This window comes from Grammomys surdaster, unplaced genomic scaffold, assembly GCF_004785775.1.
Source record: "Grammomys surdaster isolate TR1022 unplaced genomic scaffold, NIH_TR_1.0 166, whole genome shotgun sequence".
Lineage (NCBI taxonomy): Eukaryota > Metazoa > Chordata > Mammalia > Rodentia > Muridae > Grammomys > Grammomys surdaster.
Window position 1 is genome coordinate 2,507,604 of NW_021604614.1, and position 14,693 is coordinate 2,522,296.

The window sequence follows — 14,693 nt, forward strand, 5'->3', positions numbered from 1 at the left end:
CACCTCCCAAGTGCTGAAATTAAAGAGATCCACCTGGCATCTAAATTTTTATTTATTTAATATGGGGTGGAGTTGAGTGTGAAGGTATGGTATATATAATATACCTGTCCCATGATATTCATGTGGAGATCAAAGACAACATTCAAGAGCCGGTTCTTTCCCATCATGTGGGTTGCAGGGATCCAACTGGAGTTGTCAGATGAGCCAACTCACCAATCCCATTCATGCTTTGTACGATGATGCCTTAGAAGTCACTGCCCATCACTTCCATCCTAGGCTACAGGTCACACGCTGTAATCATTGTTTTCATTATTGCTGCGACTAAATGCTTGGTGTCTTTCTTTGCGTTACTTTTTTTGTTTTTGTTTGTTTGTTTGTTTGGTTGGTTGGTTGGTTGGTTGGTTGGTTGGTTTTTGGTTTTTTGAGACAGGGTTTCTCTGTGTAGCCCAGGCTGTCCTGGAACTCACTCTGTAGACCAGGCTGGCCTCGAACTCAGAAATCCACCTACCTCTGCCTCCCAAGTGCTGGGATTAAAGGCGTGCACCACCACTGCCCGGCTTTCTTTGGGTTACTATTGCTATGGTGAAACACATTAATTGCTGAATAAGAAATTGTTTGGTCTGGAGAGATGGCTCAGCATTCACATGGTGGCTCACATCTTACTCCAGCTCCAAGAGATCCAACACCCTCATATGAGTGCAAGCAAAATACCAGTGCACATGAAATGTAAGTAAATGAGTGAATGAATAAATAAATAATAAATAAGTAGAAAAAAGAAAAATGCTCTGGGGCTGCAGAGATGGCTCAGTGGTTAAGAGCAATGGCTGTTCTTCCAGAAATCCTTAGTTCAATTTCCAGCAACCACATGGTGCCTCAACCATGTAAAATGGGATCTGATGCCCTCTTCCAGTGTGTCTGAAGACAGCTACAGTGTACTCATATACATAAAATACATTAAAAAAAGAAAAATGCTGGATAGGCTTGCCTATAGCCCACTTTAATGAAGGCAGTTTTCTCAAGTGGAGTTCCCTTCTCTTATGACTCTAAGCTATGTTGAATTAACATAAAATTAGGCCAGGCAGTGGTGGCACACACCTTTAATCCCAGCACTTGGGAGGCAGAGACAGACGGATTTCTGAGTTCTAGAGTTCGAGGCTAGCCTGGTCTACAGAGTGAGTTCCAGGACAGCCAGGGCTACTCAGAGAAGCCCTGTCTCACACACACAAAAACAAAAAAAGATTTAAAGCTACTTCAGTGCAGACGAGTCATCCCTGGACTCCATTCTGTCAGAAACCATGTGAGATTGCTAACTTTTAGAATCACAGGTTTTGAAAGAAATTTTAAAGATTTATTTTTTATGCACCTGTGTCCATACTTTGTATGCCTGTGTCCAGAAAAGCTAGATGAGGTGTTGGATCCCCTGTAACTGAAGTTACAGGCAGAACCACCATGTGGGTGCTAGGAACTGACACGGGGTCCTTTGCAGTAGTAGCCAGTGCTCCTAGTTGTTGAGCCATCTTTCTAGTCCCTAGGACTAGTTACATGCTAGTAAATCACTGGTAGAGTTAAATGTGAGCCCTCCCTTCCTTGTCTACGACGTCAACTAATTAAAGGCACCAAGCTAAGTCTTTTCCTTGTCTAGCTTTGCTGAGCAGTCAGAAGCATCCTGCTCCAACCAGGCTTGGTAGTGAAGTCTTGTTATCTTAGCCACTCAGGAAGCAGAGGCAGGAGGATCACAAGTTCAAAGCTCCTTCTATGGGTACAGAGTGGATTGAATACCAACCTACATAACTTGGGGAGACTTTACATTTTCTTCAAAGTGTAAAGAGAGGGTGAGGGCTGTACTCAGCAGTAGAGGTCTTACCTAGACTCTCACTGACTCCGTGGTAGAGCATTTGCCTAAAAGCCCACATTGAGGGGTGTGGCTCAGTGGTAGAGCCCCTGCCTAGAATCCCCCAGTGAGGGGCTGGGGGCGTGGCTCAGTGGTAGAGCCCCTGCATTGAATCCCCCAGTGAGGGGCTGGGGCCGTGGCTCAGTAGGAGATCCCCTGCCTAGAATCCCCAGGGAGAGGCTGGGGATGTCAGACTCATGGGTAGAGCTCCTATGTTACATACTTGCGGAGACTCTAGGTCCAATCTCCAGTATGAGGTGCACAGGGAAAGGAAGGAAAAAAAAAGGGACGGAAAAGGAAAGCAGACAAAACAACCATTTCATGAGTAAAATAGCTTACCCTACTGACCTTAGTTCAATTCCCCAGGACTCACAGTGTAAGGAGAGAACTAATTCTCTCATCCTCTGACCTCCATGTACACACACACACACACACACACACACACACACGAAATAGAAGGGGGTCTGGAGAGATGACTCCGTGGCTAAGAACCCCGGTTACTCTTGCAGAGGACTTTGGTTCAGTTCCCAGCACCCACATAGCAGCTCACAACTGTCTGTAACTCCAGCTCAAGGGATCTCATGCCCTCATCTGACTTCCATGGGTACCAGGCATGCACAGATATATAAGCAGGCAAAACACTCATACGCATACAGTAATTTTCTTAAATGAAGAACTAGGAGTGGGGGGAAGATCAGAGTCAGGTGTGGAAGTGGATCGCTGTGAGTTCAAGGTGTTTACATACCAAGTTCTAGGCCAGCCCAGGTCACAGAGTAAGAGTCTGTTTAGTGTGTATGTGTGTGTAGAAAGAATGGACTATCTGAATATCTCTCTGATAGAAGAGTCAGGAAGCGATGCACAGAAGTGGCACCTCGCGTGGGGAAGGAAAAGACAAAGTCATCACTCAGCCTTGGCCCTCACATAACGGAAGGAGAAAATGTATTTGCCATCTGTCACATCCTTGTATCCTTCAGTAATACCTTTGTCCATGTTTCCAATCGTTCTGGCAAGGAAACCATCTGCCGAATGACTGGTGGAAGCAAGGAAGAGATTGACCAAGGTGAGTGCTCTCCTTACTCAGCCACAGAGGCTGCCCAGGATGTGGTCCATTGATGCAAGGAACTTAGCGTCATTGCCCTGCGTATCAAACTCCGAGACACAGGAGGGAGCAGGACCAAGCCCTCTGGACCTGGAGCCCAATCAGCCCTCAGAGGCCTCGCTTCAATCAGGGATGAAGATTGGGGGGGATGTCACTTCCGTCCCCCCTGATGGCACTCGAAGGAGGTGCGGGAGGAGGTGATCATGATGGCTGTCTGTGAAGGAAGAAACGAAGAGTGAGCCAGCCCAAACTATCCTTACAGATATCTAGCCCTGGGTTCCATCCCCATCCCTGCCTCATCTCAAGCTGCCATGGATGATAACAAGCTGCTCTCAGATGCTTTGTGCTCTGGGTCTCCGCATTCCTGCTTACACTGGCACTATTGCAGTGGCTCAAGCTCAAAGACAGTTTCACAGCCTCACTTTGGAAAGCCTGTTTGTCTCACCACTCCCTCACACCCAACGTCTCATGCTAGCAAGCACTTAGGCGATCTTGGAAGATGGAGAGAGGAGAGGACAAACTTCCTCCGAGTTTTCCAGGAATCCTTCGAATTGCTCTAACAAACAGCAAGCATTTGGCCACGTGCCCAACACTTTACAACACACAGGCCAGCATGGCTGTAGCTCTCTTCAGAGAGCCGAGCACAAGCCACAAAACACTCTGGATCCTGGGTTGGTCAGTTTGTTCATTCAGGACTCAAATTGTAGCCCACATTGGCCTAGAAGACAGGACCCTCCTGCCTCAGCCTCCTGACCGCTGAGATTACAGGTGGACACCACCATGCCCATAAGTATCCTTTCCTGGAGGTTCTGAGCACCAGCCATACAGAGAACACTCTCCTCACTCTTAGGTATTCTGACTCCATTATTCCGAGTTATTCATGATGGATACAACTCGGCATAAGGAATGGAATTGGAATAGTTGTTTTCTGAGTGAACGCAGTAATGGGTAACTTGGTTGAACCAGATGGCTCAGTGGGTAAAGGAGCTTGCTGCCAAGCCCGAGTTTGATCCCTGAGACACACATGATGGAAAGAGAGAAACAACTCCTCTAACGTTCATATGTGTGATGTGACAAAGCGTGCTTCTCCCAATAACAAAACACAATATGTTTGAAGTTTACAAAAAGGCATGTCGTTAATCCCAACCACTCTCCCCAGAGGCCGAGATAGATTAATCTCTGAGTCTGAAGCCAGACTGGCCTACATAGCAAACTCCAGGCTACCCATGGCTACATAGTGGGACACTGTGTCAAAAAAAAAAAAAAAAAAAAAAAGGATTTTTTTATTTTGTATGTATTTTGCCTGCATGAATGCAGTGCCCTCAGAGGCCAGAAGAGGGCACTGGATCCCTTGGAACTGGAGTTAGAGACAGCTATCAGCTGCCTTGTGGCGGCTGGGAATGGAACCTGCATCCTCTAGGAGAGCTAAATCTCCAGCCCCTCAAAAAAATTTTTTTGTTTGTTTTGTTTTTTGAGTCAGGGTTTCTCTGTGTAGCCTTGGCTCTCCTAGAACTCAATCTGTAGACCAGGATGGCCTCGAACCCAGAGATCTACCTGCCTCTGTCTCAGTGTTGAAATTAAAGGTGTGTGCCACCAGCACCCTGGCCCACTAGGTACATTTTTATGGTTTGGTTTGTTAGTTTATAGGTTGTTACTGTTTGGTCTAGGGTGGTCTTGAACTCAAAATCCTCCGAACTCAGCCTCGTTTTGTTTTGTTTTGTTTTGCTTTGTTTTGTTTTTGTTTGTTTTTGTTTTTTGAGACAGGGTTTCACTACATAGCCCTGGCTACAGAGGTCTTCCTGTCTCTGCCTTCCACCCTAGTCCACTACCTCTACCTGTTGAAAGCTATGACAATAGACATGGCCTACCATGTCCAGCCGAGCAGTACAACCTTGAAGAACTAGGACCTAGGCTGGGCAGTGGTGGCGCACGCCTTTAATCCCAGCACTTGGGAGGCAGAGACAGGCCAGCCTGGTCTACAGAGTGAGTTCCAGGACAGCCAGGGCTACACAGAGAAACCCTGTCTCGAAAAACCAAAAAAAAAAAAAAAAAAAAAAAAAGAGCATGCGCTGCTCTCTCAGAGGACCAGAGTTGAATTCCTGCCACCCACCTCAGGTAACTCGTAACCACTTGTTACTCCATCTTCAGGGGATCCACTTCCTCTGTCCTGCATGGCCACCTACACACACATGTACACACAACAGGTGCACATACACACATAAAAATTAACACGATCATTTTTTTAGATTTATTCATTATATTTTGTGTGTAAGTGTTTTGACTGCATCTATGTGTATGTATCATGTGTGTGTTTGGTGCCTGAAGAGGTCAGAAGAGGTCATTAGATTCCCCTGGAACTAGAGTTAGGGACGGTGGTTCCATCATGGGTGCTGGGAACCAAGCCTAGATTCTCTGCAGGAACAATGTTTTCAGGGTTGGAGAGATGGTTCAGTTGTTGAGAACACTGGCTGATCTTCCAGAGGATCCAGGTTCGATTTCCAGCACCCGCTTGGTGGCCCACATCTCTAGTTTCAGGAGGTCTGACAGCCCTATCTGGCCTCTTTGGACACTGCACAATGTGATACACAGATGCTCATGTAAGCGAAAGGGCATACACATACATTTACAAAAGAGGAGCGATCGCTCGTAACTACGGAACCTTCATCTCTGGAGCACAGTACAAATCTTTAAAGGAGTCAAACATGCCGGGTGGCGGTGGTGGCACACCTTTAATCCCATCACTGAGAAGGCAGAGGCAAGGGGATCTTTGAGTTCTGGGACAACCAGGGCCACACAGTGAAACTCTGTCTCATCTGTCTCAGGAAAACAAAACAAAACAGAGATCATTTTGTAATATCTCTTTGGGAGAATGATGGAGTTTAAATTTTTTAATCTCTTTCTTCTCTCTCTCTCTCTCTCTCCCTCTCTCTCTGAGCCACGCCCCCAGCCCCTCCCTGGGGGATTCTAGGCAGGGGCTCTACTATTGTGCTACATCCCAACTCTTCCGTTTTTTGTTTTTTTTTTTTTTGACCTAGAGTCTCACTGCGTAGCCTAGGGTGGCCTCAAACTCTTCCCTCTTCCTCTTCCCTCTGCCTCACCCGTAGCTGGAACTCTGGACATGCAACCCCACATCCAACTTACAAGTCTATGCTGCTGTTTCCTGTTTTCTTAGAAAACTGCATCTGCACTTTCCTGCTACCCCTCCCTGACCTTGGACTCCTTATGATCACAGGACTCACTGCCCATCATCCAGCAGAGCCAACCATCCACTGGGATCCAGAGAGGGTACTACATCCCAGCTTGGAACAGGTCCCTAGAGTCCAGGAAGCCCCACCCAAGCAATGGCTCCTTGGGAGTGAGAAGAACACTTGCAGTATGGGAGTTTGAAACCCATCAGTGTAACTTAATGAGAATTGTCTTACAAAACCAAGGGCAGGACAGGGGGAGAGGGAAGGAGGAAATAAAAATCGCCTGGCATAGAGGCACAACCCAATAGTCCCAGCACTTAGGAGATAGAGGCAGGAAGATAAGGAGCTCAAATCCGGATGGACTACAGGGTATCCACTCAAAATTAAAAAAAAATTGAAAGAAAAAAAAAGAAGAAACATGTTCAGGAAAGGAAGGGGAAGAGGGAGGGAGAGGGAGAGCAAGAGAAGTCAATGGCAAGTAAATTATATCAGGGTCAGGGTAATAGGGCTCAGTGGGTAAATCCTGGGACCTACAAGGTGGAAAGAGAAAACCAATTCCCTCAAGTTTTTTCTCTAAATTTCCCATGTGCTCTGTAAAACATGTGTGTATACATAAATACGTTATAGGTTTGTTTGTTTGTTTTTTTAAATATCTGGGTCAGGGCAGGAATGGTTATGGTGGTGCAGGCACCTGGGAGGCAGAAGTAAAGGATGGAGAAAGAATAGAAGGTCCACCCTTACCAAAAAAAAAGAAAGAAAGAAAAAAGTCTGAAGTCCTGTATTGATCCTTCTCCATGGACTCTGCCCTCTATAGACAGATAATACCGAGCCCCAAGGTCCCATGGGGTGTGTCCTGCAGGCTGTCTGACCCACTCAGACAGCAGCTTTGAGTTCCAAGGAATCTAGGCCGCCATATCCTGCCATCTTGACCTCAGGAACCTGTAAGGGTTGGGACAGGGCAGGGCTGGAATGCAGGTCATCCCACCCAGACCCAATTCCATGACCTGAGATAGCCAGCACTCCCTGTTCTCTAAAGAAATATGGAGCCTTGTAACTACAAATGGCCACTGAAATCATGTCTGTGTGTGCATGCAGCTTTACATATGTGGATGTCAGAGGTTGGCCTCAGGTGTCTTTCCTTGGGGACTTGTTCACTTTTGTAGTTTTTTTTTTAAATATTTATTTATTTATTTTATTTATGAGTACACTGTAGCTGTCTTCAGACACACCAGAAGAGGGCATCCAATCTCATTACGGATGGTTGTGAGCCACCATGTGGTTGCTGGGATTTGAACTCAGGACCTCTGGAAGAGCAGTCTGTGCTCTTAACCGCTGAGCCATCTCTCCAGCCCCACTTTTGTAGTTTTTAAGATTTATTTTGGGCTGGAGAGATGGTTCTGTGGTTAAAGTGTAGACTGGAGGACCTGGGTTCAATTCCAATCCAGCTCCTTAGGAACTAACAACTCTATTGAGTCATAAATGCAGGTAAAATACCAATACACATGAAATAAAAATCTATAAAAACTGGGTTGGAGAGATGACTCACCAGTTAAGAGCACTGTATGCTCTTTCAGAGGTCCTGAGTTCAATCCCCAGGAAGCACATAGTGACTCACAACCATCTGTAATGGGATCTGATGCCCTCTTCTGGCATGCAGGTATATGGCCAGGTAGAGTACTCATATACATAAAGTAAATCCATAAATATTTTTTAATTAGAAAAAAACATTAAAAAGACTTCCTTTTCACTTGTATGTCTCTTTGTGGGTATGAGGATGTGAGTGCAGGTATATAGAGAGACCAGAAGAGGGCGCTAGATATCCTGGAACTAGAATTACACGTTGTTGTGAGCCACCCAGTTTGAGTCCTCTGTAAGAGCAGTAGGTACTCATAACCACAGAGCCATCTCCCCAGTCCCCCATTGACCATGTGAGACCAGCTCTCTCACTGTCCTGGGTCTTACCAAGTAGGTCAGGCAAGCCCCAGGGATCCCCTCTTTGTCTCTCCAGTGCTGGGCTTCTAGTGTACATCTCAAAGCTCCCCCCCCCTTTTTTTTTTCCGAGACAGGGTTTCTCTGTGTAGCCCTGGCTGTCCTGGAACTCACTCTGTAGACCAGGCTAGCCTCGAACTCTCGAACTCAGAAATCCGCCTGCCTCTGCCTCCCAAGTGCTGGGATTAAAGGCGTGCGCCACCACTGCCCAGCAGGTCTTTAGACTTTTAAGGCAAGCACTTTGTGAACTGGTTAACCTCAGAAGGTAGAGGCAGGTGAACCTCTATGAGTTCCAAGCCAGTGGATCTCTGTGAGTTCAAGGCCAGCCCAATCTACATAGTGAGTCCCAGGACAGCCAAGGCTACATATGAGAGAGACCTTGTCTCAAAAATAAAATGTAATGTTTTCAATTATATTTTATTTGTTTGGGGGGTATAGTAGCACATATGCCACAGTGCACGTGTAGCAGTCAGAGGAAAAATTATGGAAGTCACATCTTTCCTCCAACCGAGTGGGTTCCAAGGGTCAACTCAAGCTGTCAGGCTTGGAGGCCCTTTAATGTCTGGGGGGCTTCAAGGTGACTTTTATTGCTGTTAGAGGGGTTGTTTTGTTGTGTGTAGTCAGAGATCTTAAGATGGGGCACGTGGGTGGTTTTCTTGGCTCACAGCCTCACAGAATCCCTCTGAGGGTGGGGCCTGGACCTCATCCTTACACACAGTGGCCCAGTAAGTGCATGAAGGCCGGGGGGCTGGGCACATCTGGTTGTGCACACCTGTCCTTCCAGAACTGGGGAGGCTGAAGTGGGAGGACTTTTGAAGCCAGCCTGAACTACTGACAGAGTTCAAGGTTAGCACAGACAACTTAGTGACATCCCCAGCCAGGCCTAAGAGATCCTCCCGGCTCTGCCTCCCGAGTGCTGGGATTAAGGCATGTGCCACGTCACACCTGGCTTGATTTTTAAAATCAGATGTGACGTAGCCCAGGCTAGCCTCAAACTTACTATGTAATCAAGTAACTTCTTGAACTTCAAGAACTTCTAAGATCTTGAACTTCTGATCTTCCTGATTCTACTTTCTACCTCAGGAATGTTGAGAATTATAGGATTTCTCTGTGTATTCCTGGTCATCCTGGAACTTGATCTGTAGACCAGACTGGCCTCAAACTCAGAGATTTGCCTGCCCCAGGCCTCTCAAGTGCTGAGATTAAAGGCGTGCACTCTCATAGCCCAGCTAAAATCACTAGATTCTTAAAAGGGGCTGTCTTGAAGATAAAATAAATCATATTTCAAATTATTTTAGGTAACAATAGCATCTATACCAACAAAATTCCAACATTTTATAAAACCACAAAGGGCCAGTGAGAGGCTCAGCAGGTAAGAAGGTGTTTGATTCCAAGCTTGAAGACCTGAGTCTGTTCCCACGTGGTGGAAGGAAAGAACCAAGTCTCACGAGTTGCCCTTTGACCTCCATATGCATGCTGTATCTCTCTCTCTCTCTCTCTCTCTCTCTCTCTTTCACACACACACACACACACACACACACACACACACACACACAAACACACACACAATGTAACTTCAGAAATCCCAGCAGAAGTACTAGGGAGCTGAGAAACAGAAGCACTTGCTCTGGTAGAGTCATGCATCGCTGGGTGACAGGGCTGCAGTCTGAGAAACAGGTCACTGTGAATGTCCTCATCTTCCACAGAGAGTGCTCACACACACTGAGTGCTGTGCACTGCTCATTCTCTCGATGTAGTCAAGAGACCTGGTAAACAAGATGCAAGAGAATGAATGCTGTTGGCTGAACACCAAGACACGTTTCACAGGAAACCTCTGTTTATATACACTCTCTAAAATAAGGACAAAATGGGCTGGAGAAATGTCCCAGTGGATAAGAACACTTGCTGCCCAGTCAGGAGAACCTGGCTGATGTTCTGCCTGCATCCGGCTAAAAAGCCAGGCATGTCAGAACCTGCCTGTAGGCCACTGGGGACTGAGGGGCAGCAGAGGCAGAGGATCTCTGGGACTTGGTGACAGCTTAGCTCCAGGTTAACTGAAAGAGCCTGTCTCAAGAGGATGAGCTGAAAAGTGACAGAGCAGGACAGAGGGTCCTTGTCTGACCTTTGCACCCACCCCTCCCCCATAGGCACCCAAAAATTTTATTGAAGCTTTTAAAAATACTGAAGAAGGGGGCTGGAGAGATGGCTCTGCACTTAAGATCACTGACTGCTCTTCCAGAGGACCCCATGGCAACTTACAATCATCTGTAACTCCAGGCCCAAGGCATCCAACATCCTCTTCTAGCCTCTGAGGTCACTGCACACACATGGCACACGGATGTAGCACGCAGGCAAAATGCCCATACACGTTTAAAAAAATGAATAAAGTTAATAAGAATATTGGTGCCAGGCGGTGGTGGCGCACGCCTTTAATCCCAGCACTTGGGAGGCAGAGACAGGCGGATTTCTGAGTTCGAGGCCAGCCTGGTCTATAGAGTGAGTTCCAGGACAGCCAGGCCTACACAGAGAAACCCTGTCTCAAAAAACAAAACAAAAAAAAAACCAAAACAACAAAAAAAAGAATATTGGCTATAGTGAGAGGCTACTTAATGGAGCATGGGTGACCCAAAAGCAGTCACCCAAAAGCTATTCCCTCCTCAGCATGGATGACTCACAAAAACTACATCACTGGAGCTTCTTCCTGAGACACACAGGCAGCTCATCCAGTCTCATCCGGTCCAGAGTCTTCTCTCCCCAGCAATGACTGCTGTTACAACTGAACATAACCTGGGAAGCTGGGCAGGCTTGCAAAACTTCTGTTTCAGGAACTTCCGGGGAATCTTCATGGGCTTCCTCCCCTCTCTTCCTCCCTCAGTTCAGAGGCAATAGCTACACAATGACCAATAACAGGAGTTTGGCTTTATCTGTGAGTTACTATGTACCCTAGAGTAGTTTGTCACACTATTTCCTTTGACATAGGGTCTCATATAGCCCAGGCTAGGCTCCAAGTTCACATGTCTTACCTCACTCACCTCCTGAGTGCTGGGGCACAGGCTTACCCCAAGGCTCCCAGCACGCTAGATTAGCACTCTACCAAAGCCACATCCCAGCCCTTTGGGTTTGGGTTTTGAAACACAGTTGGTTCACTTACAAACAGGAGGCATGAGTTTGGTTACCGTGGGAACAGCATCCTCAGTCAGGTGATGGGAGTTTTTTGGGCTTCATCCTAAGCCTATAGGACCATCAGGGCATCAGCTACATGGTTCAGTGTGGGCAGACACATCACTGTGCAATGAATAATTAGAGTGGCTAGCTTCACCAGACAACAACTGACAAGCAAACTATACCTGAGGGCCCGAGACATGACTCACTGGGTAAAGCTGCTTTCCACCAAACCTGATGGATGACCTGGGTTCCCTGTGAAAAGGCAGGTGGCACGAATCTACAATCCCAGCATCACGGTGGTGGGACGAGGGGCAGAGAAGGCCAGCTAGCTTGGGGCAGCTTCGCAACAGAAAGAGAAAGAGAGCCGGGCGGTGGTGGCGCACGTCTTTAATCCCAGCACTTGGGAAGCAGAAGCAGGTGGATTTCTGAGTTCGAGGCCAGCCTGATCTACAGAGTGAGTTCCAGGACAGCCAAGGCTACACAGAGAAACCCTGTCTCGAAAACACCCTCCCCCCAAAAAGAAAGAAAGAGAGAGAGAGAGAGAGAGAGAGAGAGAGAGAGAGAGAGAGAGAGATCCTGCCTCAGTAGTGGAAAAGGACAGACTCCTGAAAGCTGCCCTCTGACCTCCATACATACATGTCCTGTGTTCTCTCAATCTCCCTCTCTCTCTACTTAATGGAGCATGGGTGACCTTTGCATCCACACCTCCCCCATAGGCACCCAAAAATTTTATTGAAGCTTTTAAAAATACTGAAGAAGGGGGCTGGAGAGACAGCTCTGCACTTAGGACCACTGGCTGCTCTTCTAGAGGGCCCCATGGCAACTCACAATCATCTGTAACTCCAGGCCCAAGGCATCCAACACACACACACACACACACACACACACACACACGTACCAGTAAATTAAAAAAAATAAAATAAAAATAACAATTTTTAAAAAAATTAAAACGATGAGCCAGGCAGTGGTGTCCTATGCTGTTAACCCCAGTGCTTGGAAAGTGGAGAGAGGCAGATCTCTGAGTTCGAGGCCGGCCTGGTCTACAGGGTGAGTTCCAGGTCAGTCAGGGCTACACAGAACCCTGTGTCAAAACAAAAAACAAACAAACAAAAAAAAACAGAACAAAACAACAAAAAAAGCAAGGACCAGCAGGTAAAGGTACTCGCCACCAAGCCTGACCTGAGTCCAGTCCCCAGGGTTCACACCGTAAGGAGGAAAAACGTTCTGAAAATTTTCCTCTAACCATACATGCACTTTGGCATGTGCACTACTCCCCCTCACACACAATAAATGGGTACATGTAATAAATAAATAAATAAACAAATAAATACATAGTAGATAGATAGCCAGATGTGGTGGTTCATGCTTGTAATTCCAGCTCTGAGGAGAGAGCCGGAAGAGGATCAGAATTTCAAGGTCAGCCCGGCATCCGTGGAGCTCCTTGTCTTTAATCTCAGCACTTTGGAGGCAGAGGCAAATGGATCTCTGACTTTGAGGCCAGCCTGGTCTACATAGTGAATTCCACATGGGATTTAAAATGATTACTTTCTTTACCTCGGTGGTTTGTTAAGACAGAGATCCCCTCTGTAGCCCAGGCTGACTAGAATTCAGTCTGTAGTCCAGACTGGCCTCAAACCTAAACCAATTGCTCTTCGAGCCTCCTAATTGATAACTTCATGCCACCCTTTCCCAGACCTGTGATTGCTACAGGGTTCTTTTAAATTGTAACTAGTATACCTCAGCACATCCAAGAATACTGTAATCTCCATCAGGAGCCCCAGAAAGCCCCAGGGTCATTTATTCTCACCATGTGGCCATTCCTTGCTACTTTGAGAAGATGCATGCAGATCAGGCTTCTGGCTAGGCTTCTTGTGGTTTGTTTTGTATGTATGGGTGTCTTCCCTGCATGTATGTCTGTGTACCTCACATGTGCCCGATACTCTTGTAGGCTAGAAGAGGTTGTCAGATCCCCTTGAAGCTGAGTTACAATTTTGAGCTGTGATGTGGGTGCTAGGGATTGAAATGAGGTCCTCTGAGCAGCAATGTTCTTTTTGTTTTGTTTTGTTTTGTTTTTGTTCGAGACAGGGTTTCTCTGTGTAGCCCTGGCTGTCCTGGAACTCACTCTGTAGACCAGGCTGGCCTTGAACTCAGAAATCCACCTGCCTCTGCCTCCCAAGTGTTGGGATTAAAGGCGTGCGCCACCACTGCTCGGCTAGCAGACAATGTTCTTAACCTCACCAGGCCCTCGGTTTTGTTTTTTAACGTTGTGTCCTTGTATGTCAGGGGTACAAAAATGTTCATGCGCTTTGAAGTCCAGAAACTCCTCTCCTTCTTGGTTTTTCAAGACAGAGTTTTTCTGTGTATCCCTGGCTGTCTTGGTACTTATTAGAGTAGGCTGGCCTCAAACTCATAGCTTCTGCCTCCAGAATGCTGGGATTAAAGGCTTTTACTACCACTGCCTGACTTAGGAGTCACTTGTTAGGAACTGTCCATCTTGGTTGATTTTTTTTTTTTTTGAGACAGGGTCTATGTACCTAGTCCTTGCTAGCCTCTGTGAGTGTGTGTGTGTGTGTGTGTGTGTGTGTGTGTGTGTGTAAAAGAGTGTGCAAACATGAAGAAAGTTATCACACCCTAGCTCTTGTGTGGAGGTCAGAGGACAACCTATGGTAGTCAGCTCTCTCCTTTAACCATGTGGGTCCTAGGGCTCAAACTCAGATCAAGCTCGGTAACAAACATTCTCACTCACCCGGCCAACCTGCCCACCCTTAAATTTTCTTTTTCAGAGCAGAGACTTCTGCAAAAGTGAAACATATCTGCTGGGCAGTGGTGGCGCATGGACACAGGCAGTGGTGGCGCATGCCTTTAGTACCAGCACTTGGGAGGCAGAGTCAGGCGGATTTCTGAGTTCGAGACCAGCCTGGTCTACAGAGTGAATTCCAGGACAGCCAGGACTACACAGAGAAACCATGTCTCGAAAAACCAAAAAAAAAAGAAAAGAAAAAGTAAAACATATCTAATCTCTTATTAGTTCAACTACAAACAACCTATACCCTCATCTTCACCACCTCTCCCCAATACCCAGACAGAGAATACAATTTGTTTTGTCTTTAAGATTTTTTATTTTGGTTTTATGAGACAAGATCTTTCCACATAGCCTTGGCTGCTTGGAATTCAATATGTAGATCAGGGTGGCATTGAACTCAGAGATCCACCTGTTTCTGCCTCCTGAATACAGAGATTAGAGGTGTGCCCCACCCCCACCATTATTTTGGCCAGATTGACCTCTAATCATAATCTGATCTACTAATCATAATCTGATCTACCAGTTTCCCTAGAGTAGGGATTACAGATATTTACCAGT

General features: G+C 46.6%; 1 pseudogene; it reads left to right on the forward strand.

Moving 5' to 3' along the window:
- Positions 1-2,472: 2,472 nt before the first annotated feature.
- LOC114619984 lies at positions 2,473-3,191 on the forward strand (annotated as a pseudogene).
- The last annotated feature ends 11,502 nt before the right edge of the window (positions 3,192-14,693 follow it).